General features: G+C 39.4%; 1 pseudogene; it reads left to right on the top strand.

The window, feature by feature from the left end:
- The first annotated feature begins 2,606 nt into the window (after positions 1-2,606).
- LOC146718217 (histone H1-like) lies at positions 2,607-7,616 on the top strand (annotated as a pseudogene).
- Positions 7,617-22,347: the final 14,731 nt, after the last annotated feature.

Below are 22,347 nucleotides of genomic sequence, written 5' to 3' on the forward strand. Positions count from 1 at the left end.
TGTTGCTGCAGTGTAAGGGACACTGTGAAGTAAAATGTTGTTTTGGTTCATTAAAGAGGCACAAAGAGATTTGAGCTCTTAGTATGAGTCAAATGCACGTGGGCATAACAAAAAAAACAAAAAAGAGATTGACTGAAAATCAAAATTCACATCTCAGTGGTAACACTACACACCTTTGAAATGTCAGGTGGAAGAGATGTCCTGTCCCCACTGCTGTTCTGCATAGGCCTGATGCTCCTCAGTGAGATCATTGACAAGACTGGCTATGGATACCAACTATGATCAATATAGGCTGCGGTTAACACGCCAGGCAAGACCCCAGGTGCAGGCTGTGCAAAGATGCCCCTGAGACAGTCCAGCACATAACAGCAGGGTGCAAGATGCTAGCAGGGAGAGTATACATTAAACACTGTAACTAAGTGGCCGGCATAGTATAGGGAAACATGTGTGCCTAGTATGGCCTGGAAGTCCTGAGGTAACAAAATGGGACACACCCCATAGGCTGGTTGAGAATGACCAAGGTGAGATCGGTCATTCTCAGCTAAAACAGAGGGACTTCCAGATACAGACAGACAAACAAAATGGCTAACCAACCAGACATAGTAGTGGTGGACAAGCAGAGGAAAACGGCTGTAGTGATACCGAATGACAGCAACATCAGAAAAAGGAACATGGAAAGCTGGAGAAGTACCAAGGGCTCAGAGAAGAGCTCAAGAAGATGTGGAGGGTGAAGGCAGCAGTGGTCCCAGAGGTAATCAGAGACTCGGGACAGCGATCCCCTAATTGGGCGAGTGGCTCCAGCAGATCCCAGAAGCAACATAGAAGATCTCTGTCCAGAAGAGCTCAGTCCTAGGAACAGCAAAGATATTGCACAGGACCCTCAAGCTCCCGGGCCTCTGGTGGACGACCCGAGCCTGAAGGATAAAGACTGCCCACAGGGGCGAGAGGGGAATTTTTTAATATATAAATTTGTATATTTACTCTTAATGTTTTGTCAGATTTTTTAGCTTTAAAAAAAATGTACTTTGGTAAATACTGCTTGTGTCACCTACAGTTTTTTTCACAATTGTGAAATTACTACTAGGCAACATTCTTGCCTACATTAAGACTTATGGCTAGTTTAGTTTTCAACAATCAACCTCATGTCTGGTTTTGCAATTCAGATCAAATGTAATTAGCTCTTACCCAACTTTGGTTTCAACACTGAGATGGCACATAAACAGGAAGAGGAGCTCATTGAGTCACCACTAGATGACATTTGTTTTCACTTTATTTGCCAGTGTTGTCTGCTAGCATTTCTGCTTCTGTGTACAATTTTCCTTTAAGCATATCTGTCCACCTCCCTCCCTCACACACACACACACACACACACACACACACACACACTACACCCATCAGCTTCAACTCTATCCCTCCATTATGACCTCAATCTAAGCTGTGGAGTTTGGCCAGCACCATTCCTTGTCCCTGAGGTACTGACCCTGGAGGAGCCTCCTCTTTGCCAGGGAGCCCTTAGCAGCAAGGGACCAGTGGAAAATGCCACTCTGTAGGCAGTGTTCTGCATATGTGATGGCGTCAGTGTTTGTCCAGTTTGCGGAGAGAAATTTCAGTGCATGTGTGTCTGTTTGGGTGGGCAGAAATACAATAAATAAACAAACAAACAATATAACAAACAATACAAACAAAATATCATGAATTCAAGAAGGACTGTCTGCAAAGAATTTACATTCTAACTGTTGATGCGCCACAGGGAGTGGACTTTAAAGGAAGTATAAAGGAATGGCTACTCAGTGGTGAGGTCTCCAGTTGTATGTGTCCACATTGGAGTATTATCAGGGCTTAAGTCTTTGCTTTATGGCACAGGGCTCCTGTTTGTTTACTGTACCCAGTGTTCACCAGTCATCTGCTGGTGGTCTTTTACAGGGTAGAAAAAAGGCCCATGTTAGATTTGTATTGTTGATTGTCATTTATGCTTAGAAATATTTACTTATATATGCTTAGAGTTTTGTAATTAGTTGTAGATTGGTAGAGGTTTTGATCCTTGATAGTCTGCAAACTTTGTGTGTATTAGACAGCACTTTGGGAGCATGAGAGGTCATACCGTGTCTTATTGTTTTATGGTAGGATTAACGTAGTTGCGTCTGTTCTAGTCTAAGTGCTCTTTGTTTAGATGAACTGCAGGACTTCCTCACCGTGTTATCTAGGATGAACCATCTAGGGTGAGGGGGAGGCTACCCTCTTCCTGACCAAGGATGTTTGACCCTTTGATCAGCAACACACACACACACACACACACACACACACAGGCAAGGTACTCTTTGTTTGTATGTAGACGTCGTATGTTAATGAACCTATGCATATTCATGTAACCTCAATAAAAGGACAGTGTTACGGGAGGACGGAGAGACCAACTGGAGTCAAGCGGTTGTCCGGTTCTCTCCCGTGCACGAGTAACATGAAGAACTTTGCCTATTTGTGTCTTGCTTAGCAGTGTAATTATATTGTCTTAACGTTCCAGCGAATAGGTTTATGCTACAAACCTAACATTAATTGGTCCTTCGATGCCGGAGCCCTGGAATCGCATTCACCGAGGGGGGGGGGAGAGGCACGCTGAAAGCCTGACGTCAGCCAGGAAGTTCCTGTGGATTCGCGGTCTGTCTTTTCTCCTCGATGAATGACGGTCAGCGGGATTCGGGCTGATATTACACTCTAAGCAACGCCAAGTAAGTTTAAAGAGGCCGACTCTATAACCGTGTCGTTGTGCAGTCTCCGCCACTGTGTGAGGCGTTGAGAAGAGGCCGACTCTATAACCGTGTCGTTGTGCAGTCTCCGCCACTGTGTGAGGCGTTGAGAAGTTCGCTACTTTGTGTAGCGATACCCGGGTTCCTTGCTACTTTGTGGAGCAAGAGGTTCCTCGCTACTTTGTGTGGCTAGAGGTGAGTTCTCCGCCGCTTTGTGGGGCGTTGAGAAGTTCCGCGGGGTCCAGATTGTGCTGGACGATAGGCCTATTTTGTGTTGTTTTTGTTGTCGTCGTCGTCGTTGTTGTTGTGTGAGTGTGTGCGGAGCAGAACATGTGGTCTGTGACACCGACTGTTGTTGTTATCATGGGTTTCTAAGCAACCAAGAGTGAGTCGGAGGGAGACAGACGTTTGTGCTGGACTTTGCTCCTGGCAGCACAAAGTATTTATGTAAAAAAGAGAGGGAGCGACGGCTCCACAGCTGCGCGGGTTCACGCGAGCGCGGTCACGCGGGTTTCACGCGGACCTGAGCCGTGCGGTTAATCGCAGGCTTATAAATGGAAGAGATTCAAATGTTAGAAGTTTTCAGAAAACACACCAGCCTTGAAGAGCGTGTGGAGAAGGCCAGCCCACATCAGCAGCTATGCTCTGGTGGGTGGCTGTCCCCCCACCCCTTGCTGACACAAAACGTTAACTCTTCAGCCTGTGTGCCAGACCATAGACGTAATTGAGGTGGATAGTTGTTAAAAGTCATCTACATTACGCTTGTGGTTGCTTAAATTCAGTACGATGACATGTGAGGTGAAGTGATATAGATAAATATTTAAACTAATGAAGTGCATAGAGGCACTTGACCTGTGTGGAAGACTGTCGTCTTATTATGAACCATTGTTGAGATGTAGAGCACACCTGTGAAAACAACTAATATGCTCAACCCTGTATGAAACATCTAAAAGTACATGATGGAGAAGCTGAGTTGAATATGAAAGTGTAAGACTTTGCCACTGTGGGCAGAGCAACTACTGTGTGATGTTGCGTTGCAGTTTTTTTTTTCTTCTGAGCTGATGAGCAGGCTACACATTATCAGATCGAGAGCTGTCTGAGAACTACTCTAAGAGAGGGAAACAGCGCTATGATAACTGTGATGACTGGAGTGTGCAACGTTTCCATGAGCAGTTTTCCTGCATCTTGACTTGTGTGTAGAGTGTTCATAACATCAGCATCATGTTTTTGATTATTTGTTTGTTGGGTTGAAAAATAGTTAAATAAACTGGTGATCATATTTACGGATCACCATGGCACATATCATCAGCCATGTGATTTATTTTTGCAGATGACAAAGTGAGTGTGAATGTGTCTGACATCACAGTGTTTTTGTGCACTGTGCAAGAGTAATTGCCTTTGATTGTGAGTGACAGCGGTGATTTTGCAGGTCACCAGCTATTGTAAATAAAAAAAAAAAAAAAAGAGTGAATAAGAGGGAGAATTTATATTGTAGAAAAAAATAATCATAGGAAAAAGGTTTTGTGTTGATCAACCAAAAAAAAAAAACAACTATAATTTCATTTTCTGCTTTTAAGAAAGGACTGTTCACAAAAACACAGAGCGAGAGAGAGAGAGAGATATGTGTTGATTAAGCAGTGATGATAATAATGAAATGTCTTAGTTTGTCACTTTCAGGTGAAAAGCAGACCTGAATCAATTTTCCACATGCAGCGGTCGGAAGAAAGTTATAGTTTAACATCATTGGAAACATGCAGGCCAAGTTTCTGGCTGACTTATTTACAGTGCCATGTGTTTCTCAACCTCACAAGCGAGCTCACTCCTCCCTGAAGATAAGGAATGCAGCTCCATGATAAAGAGACAGCAGCAAGTCCTGAGCACAAAAAGTCCCAGCAAAGCAGCAGCAATGTGGATAAACAGCAGCAGAAGAAAGCAAACCCATCTTCCTGTCTGATTGGATGAATTCCACGGAGGGGCGAGCAAGATGGCGGTGGCAGCATGTTGAAATGCTCAAAAAGGACTGAGTGACTCGGGCAAGCCACATGCAGCTAGCATGCTGGCTAGCGACATGAAAGAAATGGACCCTTCATGATGCGTTCAACGTGCCAGCGCTGTGGTGGGAAAGGCTCCATCATAAACACGCCCTGCGCCCTGCGCCGAGGTTCAGGCCAAGAAGAAGAAGACGATGACTTCCAAGCCCAAGAAGGTCGGCCTCAGCGTGGGCGAGCTGATTGTGAAAGCCGTGGCCGCTTCCAAGGAGCGCAACGGCCTGTCCGTGGCCGCCCTCAAGAAGGCTCTGGCTGCCGGAGGCTACGATGTGGACAAGAACAAGGCCCGTGTCAAGACCGCCATCAAGAGTCTGGTGGCGAAGGGCACTCTGGTGCAGACCAAGGGCACCGGGGCCTCCGGATCCTTCAAGATGAACAGGGTTACTGAGACCAAAGCTAAGACGCCCGCCGCGGCCAAAGCCAAGAAACCGGCAGCAGCTGCTAAGAAGTCGCCCAGGAAAGCAGCAGCAGCAGCACTTCAGCCACTAGCACGAAGTCAACCGCATCAGAGGACAATAGTGAGAGTGGCTGTGACTTCACTGTGCATGTGAAGAAAACGTTTGGGGAGAACTGAACAGTTGGAGTTTGACATTTGCCACCTGTGGAGTAAAATGGCAAGAAGAGACAGTGGGACACAGGACAAAGCTGAAGGAGAACTGCCGGCTGTTGGACTGTTGAAGTGGGAGAGGACAACAGAGTGAGAAGACTAGGTGAGAACACATAGGAATTATTTAATGTGGGAAATCAAAATTTGGGTTAGCAAACCTGGGGAAAAGAAAACTGACTGCTTAAGTTGGAAAATTGAGACGGAGTCTGAAACATTGCGAAAATAGAAACATATACAAAATCACACACACACAAGCAGAACATGCATTAACCCTACTAACAATTCCAAACACAAAATGACTCATGAAGACTCATAGCACATTAGTTAAGAAATGATTAAACAATAGTAGAGAAGTGTGTAGGAAAGGCAGCTTTAAGAACATGCTCTGCTGGAGATGCAGCTCCACAGACATGCATTAGACCTGCCTAATAACACAAACACATGTAATGAAAATTAGCTTGTTATCTTTCATCAGTGTTACAATAGTGTCAATTTAGCAGACACTTGTTATCAAATGCTGAATTTATCCTAAAGAAAAAAAATTGACTCTCCAAGTTGCAGGACAACAATTTAACTTTTGTGAGAAAAAAGATCCTGGTTTGACCAACCAGTGATCAGACAATAAATTTAGTTGTTAAAATGGTAAATTGGGAGAAGCTTCCTGCTTGATTGAGGCAGCACATGTAATTTACTGTATGAGGGAAATTGTCTTTTGTGATACTATTTTGAACATGCTTTTCTGTCGTCCTGTCAACTTAGTGGGTTAATAGCTGATATGCAAATTAGTTGATTGGTTTTAGATTAATGAAAGGTGACTGAATTCTAGTATGAGTGAATGAGATGTGTTGGAGTTGTTGTGTGTTGAGTAGAGACTCTAAAACACTGAGTTTCCTGCTTTGATGTGCGAGTGAATCCTGTATTTAGATACACAACTCTGAATACGTCAGAACAGACTGTTTTGTGAAGTGCATGACAGCATGTCACATGTTTTATGATGAAGGGAAAAAGGAAAATTGAATAAAATAGATCTGTGGCCTAAATGAGTGAAGAGCACAGACCTGGTAATTAAACTCATAGCTAATAAGACATTAGGATTATGTTGTGTGTTGTGCAGCTGATGGTTGATTTGGAGTGAATCTAGCTGATGATTTTTCTTTTGTTGTGAAGTTGAGCCTGCCGATTAGTATGATGGTATGATAAACCATGCTAATGGTATGATTTACCCTCCTGAGATGAGGAGCTTGTGTCATGACTTAACAAGGCCTTTTTATTTTGATACTTTCACAGTGCACTGAAAGTTTTGTTTGATAATCTCTGTTATTTTTCATTTTTATCTTTTGAACAGGCACTGATTTTGTTTGTCTATTTTCTTTTCTTTAAGCAGATCTGCACGTCGGGAATTAAAAATGCTACACGTCGTCGAGAAAATTGTGCCAAGTGAGTTCTCCACATTTAAATGGACTCTGGAGAAAGCCACTTATTTGGGACAATTATTAAATGACAGTCCCAGTCCAAAAGGATTCAGCGATGTAATCCAAACTAAAGTTCTTCTTTTTCTTTTTGAAATGACGTCATTTTGCTGAGAGTGGAAACTAAATGCGACGATAGGTTCCACTATCAGCAAAGAAAGAAAGAATGAATGCATGAATGAGTGAGTGAAAGGAAAACAAACTGACTGACTGGTAAAAGCTGACAAAAGCTGACAAGACTTTACTGATGTAACACGACTGTGTGAAGTTGACCCCCGCCTGGCAGGGGTGCAGATGAGTCTGTGTGTGCTTCCCTTTACAGGAGCAGAAAGATGACAGCAACACTCGAGGTTGCATGATGATTTAACATTTTAAATGCCATTTTCTGTGTCTGTGAATTTACTATGTGTGTGTCATTCACTAGCTTGTGTGCTCACAGAGATAACTGTGACAAAGTATGCATACGCCTGCGCAAGCGCTAACATTTGCATTTTCGTTTTTACAGCATTACGGTTCTTCATGTGTTTGATCATGTGATTTATAGGAATACTGGCTAATGTTTCTCTACTACAAGATTTCTGGGTTTATGTGTGAAGAAAACTGTAGTTACAGGCATATGTTGATGGAGAAATTAATATAGTTTGAGACATACTGTGATGAGACCAGTGTTACTGTTTCCACAGCGAGTGTTAACTTTATGGTGTTTTATGGCACCTCTAGAATCCGTTGACCTGTGTCTGACCTCCGTCTGACCACAGTCTATGTGTATTGCTAATGTTTGTTTCTTTGAGAATGCTGTAGTAGATTCAGCTGAAGCGGACAAGTGACATGGGTAAAACAAATAAGAGATTACGGTATTTATGGAATAGTTTATTATGGGCTCATTTGCTGGCCACTTTTGAACCCATAATAATAATATATGAGTGGAGTGACTTTGCTTAAGAGAAGTCACTGATTACATTAATGTTAACAGAGTACATGGGATAATCCATGTCTGAGGTGAATTAGGGTAATAGTTGTAGTTACTGATTTGAGAAAACCTGCACATGACACTTGTCTTGCTGATGTTGAATGCTTCTTGTCCTTATGATACAATTGTTTACAGGTATGAAGTTTGATTTCACTTCCAGATTTTGCTTTCCAGGCCGTGATGGTGTGTATGCAGGCTCCTGGGAGAGCCAGGTGTTAAGCAAACTTAATATGCAAAGCACACTAACATTTTCATTGCAGGATTATAGGTCCAGGGTGGTGCTGCTCCAGGGGAGGAGATGCCCTGATGTTGCCTGGGATATGATCTAGCTAATCTTTTTCTTTAAGACTGGAATCCAGGTTTGATGAGTTGACTCATGGGTGTGTCCATGCGTCAAGAGGAGGGGTCCAAGGATTAACATTAAACAATGTTTACTATTATTGTTGCAGTGATTTGTGTGATTAGCCGTTTTATTTACAAATATTAAACCTATGCAAGTGGTGCACCCATGTTCAGATGAGGCTTTGATGGCCTATAAGTGAAGTTCACTGAACTAAAGAATGTGGTTTGATGATTGTTGACATACTCTCCAAATAGTTTGTCTTCCTAGCAAGGAAATACAGGTGCAGCAGTAATCTCCTGAGAAATCTTCAGAGGCCCAGTGAGAAGCGCATAGCTGACAGGACCAGGCAGTGGTTGAGGTCAAAGATCAAGCTGGTTGGGGCCCATCATGAGATCAGACCTTGGAGCCACAGCAAGGACCATGAAACTGCCTGCAAAATAGAGGAGAGGATCGTCCACAATATGGGAGAGAGGCTTCAGGAGGATCAGAGATCATCTTCAGCACAGCAGACATCACACAGAGAGCTGTGCTACTAAGCTTCCAGGAAATCAAGAGGAGACTTCCCACAGCAAGATTTTAAATAAAATGAAAGATTCAATATTGACGCTGAGGAAGACAACTAAGGTGTACGACGTGCTCTGCCTTAAACCTTCAGCAGCGTTGGAACATAAACACTCAGGGGATGAGGAGCGTGCCAAGCTCCATCGACAGCGCAGAAGGAGTTCGGGGATGACATCATGATTCTGTGAAAGCACAGGAACCAGAAGCTATGGTGGTGATGACAGCAGTTTCCTATGAACATCACCTAACGCTGTGCCACTGTACTGTGCATACGATGACACTCTGAAGGCTGCTGGGATCATAATAGCAGTAAGACAACCCTGCACCCTTTCCACAGAGGTGTTTTCTGCAGAGTATGGACAATGAAGGAGTCATAAATATCCCCCTCACAGGACGAAGGCCTGAAGTGAGGTAATGGGAGGCCATAAAACTAGAGTGCTGAGAGGTCTGCAGCTCTGGAAATAGCTGAGAACCATGTTGACAAACAACAAAACCAACTGGTATGTTTGAATGTTTATTCTACATACATTTGGACTCTGGTCCTATAGACAACGATGGAAACAACTGGAAGAGACATTCATGACGCCCTGCAGAACTCAAACCACTCTGCAGAGAGACATGTGATGTGCACACCTGGAGGAAGCATTACCAAGCTGAGATGTTTTTGAAAATGTTACTTTTTTATTTTCACTATTAAATTAACAATTTCTTTGTTTGCTCGTAAGATGCAGTTTGCCATGAGATGAGCTCAATGAATGGGATAACTGCTAATACATTTGTTGAACTGTGTACCTTTTCAGTAATTTAGGGTGATTTGACATATGTTGAGTATAAAAATGTTTGCATTGAAACTGTCAGACATGAGGTATTCATACCTGGGAACTTTTCAGGCATAAAGGTCAAAAAGGGGGGAAATGTTAGATTTGTATTGTTGATTGTCATTTATGCTTAGAAATATTTACTTATATATGCTTAGAGTTTTGTAATTAGTTGTAGATTGGTAGAGGTTTTGATCCTTGATAGTCTGCAAACTTTGTGTGTATTAGACAGCACTTTGGGAGCATGAGAGGTCATACCGTGTCTTATTGTTTTATGGTAGGATTAACGTAGTTGCGTCTGTTCTAGTCTAAGTGCTCTTTGTTTAGATGAACTGCAGGACTTCCTCACCATGTTATCTAAGATGAACCATCTAGGGTGAGGGGGAGGCTACCCTCTTCCTGACCAAGGATGTTTGACCCTTTGATCAGCAACACACACACACACACACACACACACACACACACACACACACACACACACACACACACAGGCAAGGTACTCTTTGTTTGTATGTAGACGTCGTATGTTAATGAACCTATGCATATTCATGTAACCTCAATAAAAGGACAGTGTTACGGGAGGACGGAGAGACCAACTGGAGTCAAGCGGTTGTCCGGTTCTCTCCCGTGCACGAGTAACATGAAGAACTTTGCCTATTTGTGTCTTGCTTAGCAGTGTAATTATATTGTCTTAACGTTCCAGCGAATAGGTTTATGCTACAAACCTAACAGCCCATTTGTGGCTTTTTTGAAAAATATGTTAAATAATAATACAATTTATTATATTGTAATTTATCGTATATTGTTATAAAATAGTTTAACATATATCAGAATATGCTGTAGAGGCCAGGTTGCAAATGTTCTGTTTAACATAGTCTTTAGTCAGAAACTGCAGGTTTTAGTACTTTTATTTTGACTGCATTTTTTAGAAGATGTTTTGTTTATTTCATAAATATTTGTTTTCTTTACCTTCCCAGTAGTTTAATTTGATTTCTGTATTGTAACCAGAAATGATCCTCGCAGATATCAAGTAATTCCACTGATTTAATCGTATTTAATAATAATTAAAATAAACAGAAAGCATAAAAGACAAGATAGTCAAAGGAGCTTGCAAAGAAAAGCGTCTGGACTTCTTTAAGTTACTTGAAAGTAACTTAAAGAAGTCCAGACGCTTTTCTTTGCAAGCTCCTTTGACTACGATGACCTGGATGACTGAGAACCTTCACAGACAAAAGACAAGATAGTTTAGTCCAAATGAATAAGACTAAAACTTTAATGAGATATGTTGATAAGATATGTATTATGTTTATTGGCCAAAATCTAAATCTAAATCCAGAGACTGAATAAAAAATAGAAAGGGACCCAGCTAAGGTGGTTCAGGCATCTAGTTAGGATGCCTCCTGGGAACTTCTCTTTGGAGGTGTTCTGTGCACATGAAACTGGAGAAGTCCGTGGGGTAAACCCAGAATGTGTTGGAGAAATTACATATCTCTTCTGGCCTGGGAATACCTCAGGATCCCTCAGGAATAACTGAAAAGCGTTGGTGGGTAAAAGGACGTCTGGCATATGCTGCTTAGCCTGCTGCAACCCTCACCCGACTTCAGATAAATGAAAGATAACGGATGAATGGACAGAGAACAAACTGATAGCTGTGAGTTTTTAACGCTTAACTAAGATTTTCGGCATCAACTAAATTTAAACGTTCTACATCCCTCCTCACATTTGGCCTACCACTGCAGAGGAAAGTGACCTTTCTGAACTGCACCACCCACACAACCACATACAGGCCCTCCACACACTCAGTCATCCAAAGATCCCCCTTTAAGCCACTATGCACAACCAAGCGTTAACCCTTCCTTATGCCAAAGTAGCATACAATAAACCAATTTCACCATTCTCCGCATTTTCCAGTGCGTTTCTTGTGTGCCACACCAAGACCCTCATACTTGTTGACGTGTTAACTTGAAGTCAGAGCATCAGCGGGATCAGATCTCAGAGGGGAATGTCATTAAAAATGACATTCTGAATGCCAAAAAACCCTGGCAGCGGGGCGGATTTTCCACGCAGTGTGAAGTTGTAAGCTCATAAAAGACATACACCACTGATTCAAATGTGTAGCCCAAAACCCGCTATTATAATACGGAACTCTCCCTCCCTTTCCCTATTTCTTTTTGTTCTTTTTTCTTCTACTTGCTCCTTCTCTCCTTTTCACCCATACACATGCTCGCTTTTTTTTTTTCTGCCGGTTGAATATGCGTTTTGCTGGATGACTTTCAAAGCTACTTGTTCCACTTTCTTACATTTATGCTAATTGGAATGCAAATATTGAGGTTCCATTTTAAGCTGCTGGTTTAAGGAGAGTGTGTAGGGATGAACGACAGTGTATTGACAACCATGGATCGCAAGCCAGAAACTGTCAGACTTGGGAGAGATTTCCAGGGATAAGGAGTTGACAGTAGTAGGAAAGGACCACCAATATGTTCCTTCTCATCCTGTCTGAAAAACATTACACACTGTGCTATTTTCTGCCTCAAGTGCACACTGTAAGCTCAAGCAGGGAGCATCTGAAAGGCCTATATGTACTGAGCTTGAACAGTGGGCTCTTTTACAGTAGGTGTAGTGTTATGCCTGTGCACACCAGTCTAATCTCTTGAGTCACAATGGAGCACAGAGCAGGGGTTGCAATGAACTGAATAACGCTTAGAGCCTCCATTGATCAAATGACTTGCCTAGCTAAGACCTTTTAACACACACTTACCTGGGAGATGAGACTACTTCTTTAAAGTTACAGTATTTGTAATGAATACAAGGCAAATTCTGTTCGCTTTCAACAAAGGTAAGGACATAGAAGATCAGGGAACTGAAAACATTGACATCCACATTGCTCTCAAGGCCAGAAAAGGCATCATGTGATGTACTTACTGTGAAAGATGTCTCTTTTATAGTAAAAGTCCATGTAAGAAAGGAAGGGGGTGAATTATAAGCATGGGTCAGTCTGCTATCATGTCACAGTATTGAGCATGTGCTCTTTCTTTGTGAATGCTGCAGCATTTTATCAATACACATGATGAAAGTTGATGGACAGTAATGACAAAGCTTTTTTTTGTCAGAGGAAAAGATTTTCTTCTGCTGGTTCACAAGAGATGATTAGGTTTAAATTCAGCAGCACAATGTGACCTGATATTAGTTTTTAAGAACTACTCAAAAGTTTCAACATTTTGGTTATATAATAATTATTAAATGATGAGTTTACAAAAATATTTTAAATAAGAATGAAAAAGAACAGGTTTTTTGCAGTCTTATTTTTAGTTGTATGCTTTTTTATGATTTTTTCACAGAAAATTTGGAACAACATTAGACGAAAATATTTAGTAGTACTTGATAATACCAGTGTAACAAACTGATGAAAAACATAGCAGAGAATGTTATAATATATATTTATTTATTCAATGTTTTCTGCAGTTTGTAATGGGTAATCAAGAACTGCAAAGCTCTTAAAATGGTTGTTTTCCATGTAGGAGTTTACTTAGTCAGGGCTCCTTCTTGTATATGGTGTCAAACTGCAAAATTTTGTGTTGTGCAGACAAGATTAAGTGAACAAAAGTCGTGTGAAGCAAACCTTATTTGTACACTATGGCTTAGTTTAAAAGTTTTGAAAGCTTTCTGCTTCTTTTAAGCAACTTGTATACATGCTTACTGCTGGCATTTCTCCTGCGGTGTTGCTATCAGTGTGTGAAGAGTGGGAGAAGAGGGTTGCATTGACAATCCAACACAATGGGCAGGACATTGAACACATTTTATAAGTGGTCAGAAACTTGGAAATAAATCATGAAAGAATAAAGTTACGTTGAAACCAAGCACACCATTGTTTTTCTTGTGACATTACCAATAAGTTTGATGTGTCACATGGCCGTCTTCCTATTGAAAAAAACAAAAGTTTTATCCAAGATGGCCAACTTCTAAATGGCCACCATGGTCACCACCCATCTTGAGGAGTTTTCCCCCTCACATGTACTAATGTGCCACAAACAGGACTTTAATATCACCAACCATTCCCATTTTATTACGATGTATCCATATAAATGGCCCAGCCTGTAGATGCAAACAGACACAGTTGCAGAACCATAAGACTAGCATTAACCTTCTGAAGTCTGCATCTACAGTGATAATGAGAAGCAACCCTAAATGCAGCATATACAGTACTCCAATATTGCATTTAAGGTACAAAACATTTTCCACGCAACTTGATACAGTTCAGTTTTTTAAACTTGCTTACCACAAAGTAGCTGGGTTCTTATATTGATAAGTAAATACAATTTGTTAGAATTAACAGTGTTGAAATGCTGACACAAAGCCTTCTTGAGACACAGAGAATAACAGCATGCAGAGAGAAATGCATGCAGAGATTATGATTTCAAGACACTCTTAAAACGATTCAATCACCTTATAGTTTGTAGTACACATTATGAATAAACTAAATATGCTCCAGGTAACTGCCTATGCTTTAATGCAAACATATTGTTCTTTCAGCTCATCCTTTTAGGTCTTGCCACAGTGGATTACTGGTTCCATCTCACCCAATCCCTAATGTTCTCCTCTCTCAAAGCAACCCTCTCCATTTTCTCCTTAGCCAGTCATTGTCAACGAACAGGTCATCATTTTTGATAATTTGCATGTTTAATTTGGCAAAGATGTTACACTGGGTATTCGTCCTAATGCAACTTTCTCCATTTTTGGGGGCTTGGGACCAGCACTGGGAGTATACTGTCTCGTTGGCCCATGTGGCTAATCCAAACAAACATTAAAACAAAAGAGATACATTATACATAAAACATATTATTGTTTGAATCATGAATACACTTGTAAACACTGTTATTTATTTAGTTCAGTTCAATTGCTTTCAATTTCATTTATTTTGAATTGGTCCTAGCACAGACCCCTGTGGAACTCCATAACTAAAGTTAGTGGGTGAAGAAGACTCCCCAGTTTATATGAACTATAAGTCTGTTAGACAGATTTATGTTTTAATCTCTATAGTAAAATATCATGGTCAATAGTATTGAATGCTGCACTGAGGTCTAGCATAACAACCACATATGACTCCATTATCAGAGGTAATAAGAAGATCATAACCTTCACTGATGCTGTTTCTGTATTCTGGTAAAATCCTGGCTGAAATGCTTCAAATAACCCATTCCTCTGCAGATCATAAGTTAGCTGGTTGAGAACTACTCTTTCAAGAATTTTTGAAATAAAAGGAAGGGTGGAGATTGGCCAGTAATTACCTAAGACTGTGGGAGTGGACACTGAAGCACACTCAATGGACAGTTAAGGTGTGATTTAAACAAAGCTTTACTCAGATTAGTGACATGAACTGTAGGCGTGGGAATGTGGCGAGAGTCCCTAAAGAGGAAACTACTGGTATAGACAGATATGAATAGTTGAGGATGGCTGAGGATGAGTATGAATTGGGATGATGAAGGCTTACTTGCAGGGTGGTGAGTTTGCTCCAGGAGTGAGGGTCCGTGAGTGCAAGTGAGATTGCATTTCCAAACTTTTGGTTTCAAGAGGTCCTGTGGTAGTGCAGCAAGCAGCAGGGTAGGTGAGTTTGCACAGAAGGCTTTTGCAGACTTACTTGGAAGGTTTAACGTGAGTGACCAGCATCCAGAGGACTGAGTTGCAGGTAAGTCTGGGTATTGAAGGAACTAGAGGCAAAAAGACACACAAGTAAGTACAAAGCAAAACTTGGCTAATGAGACATGTTAGGTGCCGAGTTACCACCATGAGGGAGCTGATGAACAGGCAAAGAATGGCAGGTTGAGATGGTCTTAAGAACCATCCAGCTGATTGCCACTGATGAACGACGGGTGGAGAGATGCAAGTGTGGAACCAGAAGTCTGAGGAAAGTAATTATTAAAGTGCTAAATTCTTGAATTTTTTTCAGACTAATGACAGCTTTTTTAAAAATAAAATAATATATTTTGACATAAACTAGTTGTACTATTCTTATGTTAATTTAACTTACATTGCTAAATTACATATGTAAACAGTATCATTGTGTGTGCTATTTGGTTTCCTGATGATCAGGAAAGCTAAACCACTCTGACATGAAGAGGAATGCCTTAAATCCTTTGTGGTTGGTTCCCTGTTTGGTACTGCAGAGTGTGTGAATAAAGATGTCAGAGCATGCACAATCCAATATCGGAAGCAGAATAGGCTATCAAAAATACATTTGCCAGGCCAAGGAATACAGTTGAGAACAGGCCTATCCATTAAGCTGTCTAATGTGACATACAACTGTATAAACTGGGCATGAGGCCATCTCAGCAGAAACCATATTCAGAGCTGTTTAAGGCCAAGACATGGTTTCATTTCACACGTTATTCATGAATTTTATAGCAAGTATATTTATTTTTAACCACCAATGGGTTTTTTTTGTTTGTTTGTTTTTAATTTTATTTCTGAACAGCTTTTTCCCTCTGCAATATTCTGCTTCAAAGGCCTCACAAGTAGGCTTTCTTTCTGATGTTAAAAGCCAAAACAGTAGTCCTGTCCCTAATGATCTAACACGCCATGTCAACGGCCTATGAGGCAGCGATTTAGTGGAAGGTCTATGTGTTCAAATGTAGGAGTTGTGAAAAAAACCTGTATGTAAAGCTGGCAGTATAAACAGAGCTAAAGAAAAACTGTGTGGAGAAAGGAGTGAAACACTGGCAGGAACAAAAAATTATGGAAGCGTTTGTGTGGCTCAAGTGTGAACACATTATCAAACTATAAGTAAGAGGTGCAACTGCAATATACTCATGCTGTAACATCACCATACACCCTCCCATATTATTAACACTTTTTTTATAAAGTGTATATTTAGAAATGTGTTTTTTGTGTTATCCAAAGTCATTCATGGGTCATTTAGAGCTTCTGCACTGAGAAGATTATTTTTTCTGCAAACAAAAGGTTAATTTGGTATTTTCTTTTTTTTTTTCAGTTTCACTGCTCTGCTTTGTTCATTGTATAATATCCATTGTGGCAGATAATATTAAAGTTTTGCCTTATTAAATTCCAACCATTAAAGGACATAGTGCTAACTAGAGGAGCAGCTGACAGAGCAGCCACACCGTAAACAGAACCACAACGTCCTATAAGGTTGAGTCATCTCTCTGACTTGACTCACAACAATAAATGGCCAACACAAGTTTGATACAGGCAGTTTCTTCTGCTTTATGTTAGCAAATAAATCATCTGATCTGTTATGCTGAATTGTTGTGGAAAGTGTAGTGTTATAGGCAGATTAGACATATTTATTCACACCTGACTTGGACTTGTTTTGCTTGGTGTGTATTTGTTTGTGATCTCTAAGGGAAATGTTCTAGTTTTCAAAGAAAAATTCTGATACTCTCACCTGCCACCTTAGAAAATAACATCTGCCTGCAAAATAGAATGAACAGCAGGGGTGTATCACGGACGTATTCCAAAAGATACCTTTACCAGTAATGTAAATGCATTTATTTCATGTGAAGTCTCTTTTCTTGCATTTTTAAAATGTTAAACATATGGGAATGCTCCATCAACCATGTTACCAGTAAGTTGTTTTTTTTGACTGCCTCTTCTCAATTTTTAGCAACTCCACAATAATATTACATAATAGAACACGTTATGCAAGAAACCCATAAAAATAATGCTTCAGCTTCAGTGTGATGATACTGAAGCTAATGTCAGCGCCCTCTAACAAGCTTAGAATTACAAACACTAATGTTTACTAATGTTAAGCAAGTAAATGCATTCAATAATTTTCTTTTGCATTTTATCATTCTAAAATCTGCTATTAAGCTCTAAATACAAAGAAATATAGTAACAGTTTTTAAGTTACTGAATTTGGTGATGCTTTGAGTTCCTATGGTACCTACTGATTTTCTTGTCACCAGTCTGAGTGACATGTATAAAATGTATTGGTAAAGTATAACATGGTTGAACATTACCCAAAGAGCAAGTCATTGTTCATATTTGTGTGCTTCTTTGTTTAAGACACAGAAAAAATTATGACAGTAGCTGCAGATGCGGACACTGTATTTCTCCAGCAATACCTGAATGAGGCTTGAGGTCACACTTGCCTGAATCTATTGTTTCCTTACACTTTAATGGATGCAACAAATGTTCCCTGCCATGTGAATAACATTTGGTTGAACATGAACAACATTTTGTGTAAAATAATTCATAGTGGCCTTCAAATTAACTTTGGCAATATTAGGTATAAAATCGATTGTGTGGGTCTCCCAGTATGATAAAGCTCATTATAGGATAATCTTAGTTCTCTGTTCACGAGGTCACTATAGCTTTAAATTCAAGATTTTTTTAAGTCATAGACATATGCAGAGACGAACGTTTGTATTATTATATGTATTTAAACTTTTCTATTTTAGTGCTATTTACATCTGTTATTTAAAAATATTAGGAATGAGTAAAATCAACTTTTTCTCCCTATCTTAATAAAATAGAATAGAATAATTTTATTATCCACATTAATGGAAATGTTTTCAGTTCACAGAGTCATAAAGCAATCAATCAAGTCACTTCACATCAACCCACTTTAACACATCTACAAATGCAAAACTTCAATACAAAAAAAAACACTTCAATGCAACAATATACATGACAGCATCTCATTATTCAACACAACTTTTAATTATCACAAAAAAAGCAGAGATCATCAAAGCAACTCAGAAGCAACTGGCTTTCTGACTTATATAACGAAGACAAAACAATAGAATCAGTGGAATATTTATAACAGCAATCACTTTTAATCTATTTCCCTTTAATTTCATCACCTGTGCAAATAAGTACCAAATAACACTACACAATACTGGGCAAGTGGTATTATTGTTGTGGTTCATTAGCTTACATTATGTTAGTTTCTGCGATGTGTGACCCTAGCATCATACATGTATTATATAGATATGGCACAAACTAATTCACAAAGCATATTTATAAACTGATCAGAAAGAAAGAAAGAAAGATACAATTTAGTACTGATTTGCATGGGGTCAAATGGAAACTTTATGGTTCCTATTTATCATTTTTAAAAAGTGTGGGTTTTTTTCATATTTAGCTCTTTAACTGCATTCTTGAATGATTTATGGTCTTGTTACATTTTACATGAAACTACTTTATTTTGTGTTTCCCTGTGCCAATTTGTGCTTGCACATGACTCTGCTTTTGTCATTTTTCACCTGGCTGCTTGCTTGACATTTGATTGCCACAAATGCTTTGCAATTATTGAGAGTTTGATTGGCTGAATGATAAGGCTGAGTTGCACCAAAGACTTGTGCTGTTATTCACAGGAAAAGGATGTGCGTACTGTGTAATAAAACATCTTAGCTTGCTGCAATTTTTATTTTTATTTTCCTGTCAATCAACTATGAAATACCACATGACATTGGCAAATATTCATACTGAAAAAAGTATATAAATTAATAGACTTATAGTAAATAATTGTTTGTGAAGCAGACATATTTTCTCAGCCAGTATCACAGTGCTATATCCCAGCTAATAACCCCTGTGTTATTGTGTATCCACTACCCAGCAACAACTTTCCTAAATATGCAAAACAATTTAGGATCTTTATTATTAATTAAAATATCAATGTTGTCTTTTCAGAGCCAACAGTTTAAAATTGATGTGCAGAAAATGTATCTGATGTGTTTAAAAAAATAATAATAATTTTTTGCATCATAAAAGTCATCTTCTGGGAACAATGACCTCTTTTTTAATTTAGAAAATTTTTTCTTTTTTTAAATATTCATCTTGTGGGAATGATGAATGCCTTGACTGAGCCAATTTGCTGATATTTTCACTTTATAAAGTAAAGGAGTTACTATAGTGAGCAACACTCAAAATCTAGAGAGCTGTTATAAAATTTATATTATATTATAAAATTTCATGGCATTTCTGTTAAAGTGGGAAAAAGTTTAGATATACGTGAACAAGCTGCTTGCTTGGCATAAAGCAGTGAACATGAATATAAGTACAGAATGCTACAAATACTTTAATAAGCATTTTTTTTTTTTTAGGATTTGTACCCAAAATATTGCTTGATTTTTATTGTTCCCATATTATCTTACTTTTCACTAGCCATTTTTATCATTATAAGTAGACAGTGCTTTCAGCCATTTCATATGTTAGTCATTGTTTTTAACGGCAAAATGATGTGGTTATTGTAGGTCATTAGAACTTGTTTGTATTGCAGGATGACATTTTTCTACACTGGGTAGAGAGCCATGAAGACAACGTTTCCTGTCAGCCCAGAGCACTTCTTACACTGACTCAAGGCTATGATAAAAGGTCAGTGGTGGGCTAACAAAGGCAAGGGTGAGAGGAAGAAAAACACACGAATCAAGCTTTATAGACCGTAGGCTGTGTGACCACACACAGATTTAATAACAGTCCACCAGGCACAAAGGCATGGGAGGGGGGGGGGGGTTAGAGGAAGAAAGAAATAGCCTCATACACTCATGGTTACTCAGGGCAGTTTTTTTGTACACAAAGATTCACAACATCCTAGATCATGCTATTTGAGTTTCCAAACTGCTTACCGCTTGGTCTGCTGCTGGGCAGTGATGTTGATGTGCACAAATTAAGGCGCAATTTGTGTGCTCTTTATTTTTATGTGTGCATGTTGCAATATTTCTAATCAGACTGTCAATCTGTCAAACGTTACAGTTCTCTCTCGCTATCTTTTTTTGTGGGTTTTTTTTGTTGCTGCAATAACATTAATAATTTTAAATTCATAACTTATTGTATTTTTATGCTTAAAACAGCAAATAACTGTTTTTTAGTAAATGCCCTGTTTTAAATCACTGTGTTGGAATGAGCTTTTAGACATCTGCATGTAAAAATTAATCTATTTCAGTATAGGAGAAGATCACATCAGTAATTGGTATATTTACAAATATGCACTCCTTTGTGCAGCAGAGTGTGTATAAGTTATTCCAAAAAATTCACTTAATCACACTTCCAATGAAAAGGTATTCACATAACATACAAACACAGCACTGAATATTTATTAGCACTGGATTTAGCAACTTCATTTATTTTATCTGAAGATGTGGTGAATTTTAATTTTCTTATAGACTTTTTCACAGCAATAAGTTTATACAGATTAATTCTTTCCTGATCTCTCTTCTTTTTGTCATCCTTCACTTTTCTCTGTGTTTTCAACATATTTTTTCCAGGCACTGTTTATGAATCCACTGGCATGAGCGCACACTGATTGCAGTAAGTGTTACAAATGACTTTTCTTGCTCTGTGAATACTATAAATGCCATTATCTAACATATAATGTATGAATTACTCCAAAATGTGGTAAACCTGTCACAGATTTAGGGTGAGGAAGGAATAGGATCCCTCAGAACCTGTCATGTATTACAAACACTTCTATTATTGAGTTTGACAGGTTCCAACAAGAATCATATCTCATTGTTTTCAAACAGAAAAGAAAGACAGGCTTTTTTCCTACTATTGGAATTAAAGCTTTGAGTAGTGCAGTGCATCTGCTCTTTCATTTGCTTTCTTCTTCAAAGCAGCTGAATGTTTATGACACACAGCAATGAGAGTTACACATCCACAAAACCTCTTTGCAACAGATGCTTTCATGCCATTACCTAGCATTGCTGAGACATCAGGAGCAGAGCCGGGTTAAACCTGTTTTCAACAAGACTCCTTTGTCATCCTTTCCTTGCTACCCCACCATGCCACCTCACCTCTTTTTCTCTTTCATATCATAATACGGTTATAAGGTTATATACTATTTTGCTGAGAAATAAAAGCTTTGTGGATTATTTTATGAACTATTTTAAACATGGTGCATTCTGTCTTAGACAGACTAAACTTACAGTATCTCATGACTCCATGTTTTAATTACAGGAGAAATGTAAATGAAAACCGAATGTCTTATTATCTAAAGTACATAATAGAGAAACATGGGTCAGGGTTGAAAATCAGTCTTGGACCGCTGTGATCTTCAAAAAGTTCGGCAGCTTTAACATCTGGAGGGGCACCATCAATGCTGGAAAGTATTTACAGGTTTTAGAGTGACATATGCTCCCTTCCAGATCACGTATTCTTCAGGAAAAGCAACGGACCGACCAAAGCTCCTTAAAATGGCATCATTAGTGTGTCAAATAGTCTGGCAATTGTACAGTGTTTTATATGCTAACAGAGCACTCTAAGCTTTTCTATTTTTACTACAAGCGAGATCAATCCATTAATGCAATGCTTTATTCGATGCCTTTAAGCTCTTTCTGATTCTATCATACTCACACTTTGGTGAGTGCAAAGGGGGCAATTTGGGGTTCAGTATCTTTCCCAAAGACAACTTGACATAGAGACTAGAGGTGCTGGGCATCAATCAATCCTCCTTCTGATTAGTAAATGACCCATTTTATGTCCCGAGCCACAGTTGCCCTAAGGCAGGGGTCGGCAACCTGCGGCTCCGGAGCCACATGCGGCTCTTTTAGTGCGGCTCCGCATGGTTTGGGAAAATAAATTATTTTTTTTAAGTAATTAGCTGAAGTGTATTTTATTTATGTTAGTTCTTTTTTAACTTGTAGTTCTAAATTTGAAGATTATTGTGATATTGAAATATAAATATAAAATGATATTCTATTTTTTTTTGATCGCTCAAAATAAGAGTCACACTTGCGGAAGCCGATATACCCGCCGTAACGCCGTGCATTTATCGAGACTTTCAACCCCAGGTAAGCCAATTATGGATCTTCGGATCCACATTATGTCAGCA

The sequence above is a fragment of the Copadichromis virginalis genome, linkage group LG1 (assembly GCF_057382275.1).
Source record: "Copadichromis virginalis isolate Kocher_CV1m ecotype Utaka linkage group LG1, C_Virginalis_male_GT1.1, whole genome shotgun sequence".
Taxonomy (NCBI): Eukaryota; Metazoa; Chordata; class Actinopteri; order Cichliformes; family Cichlidae; genus Copadichromis; species Copadichromis virginalis.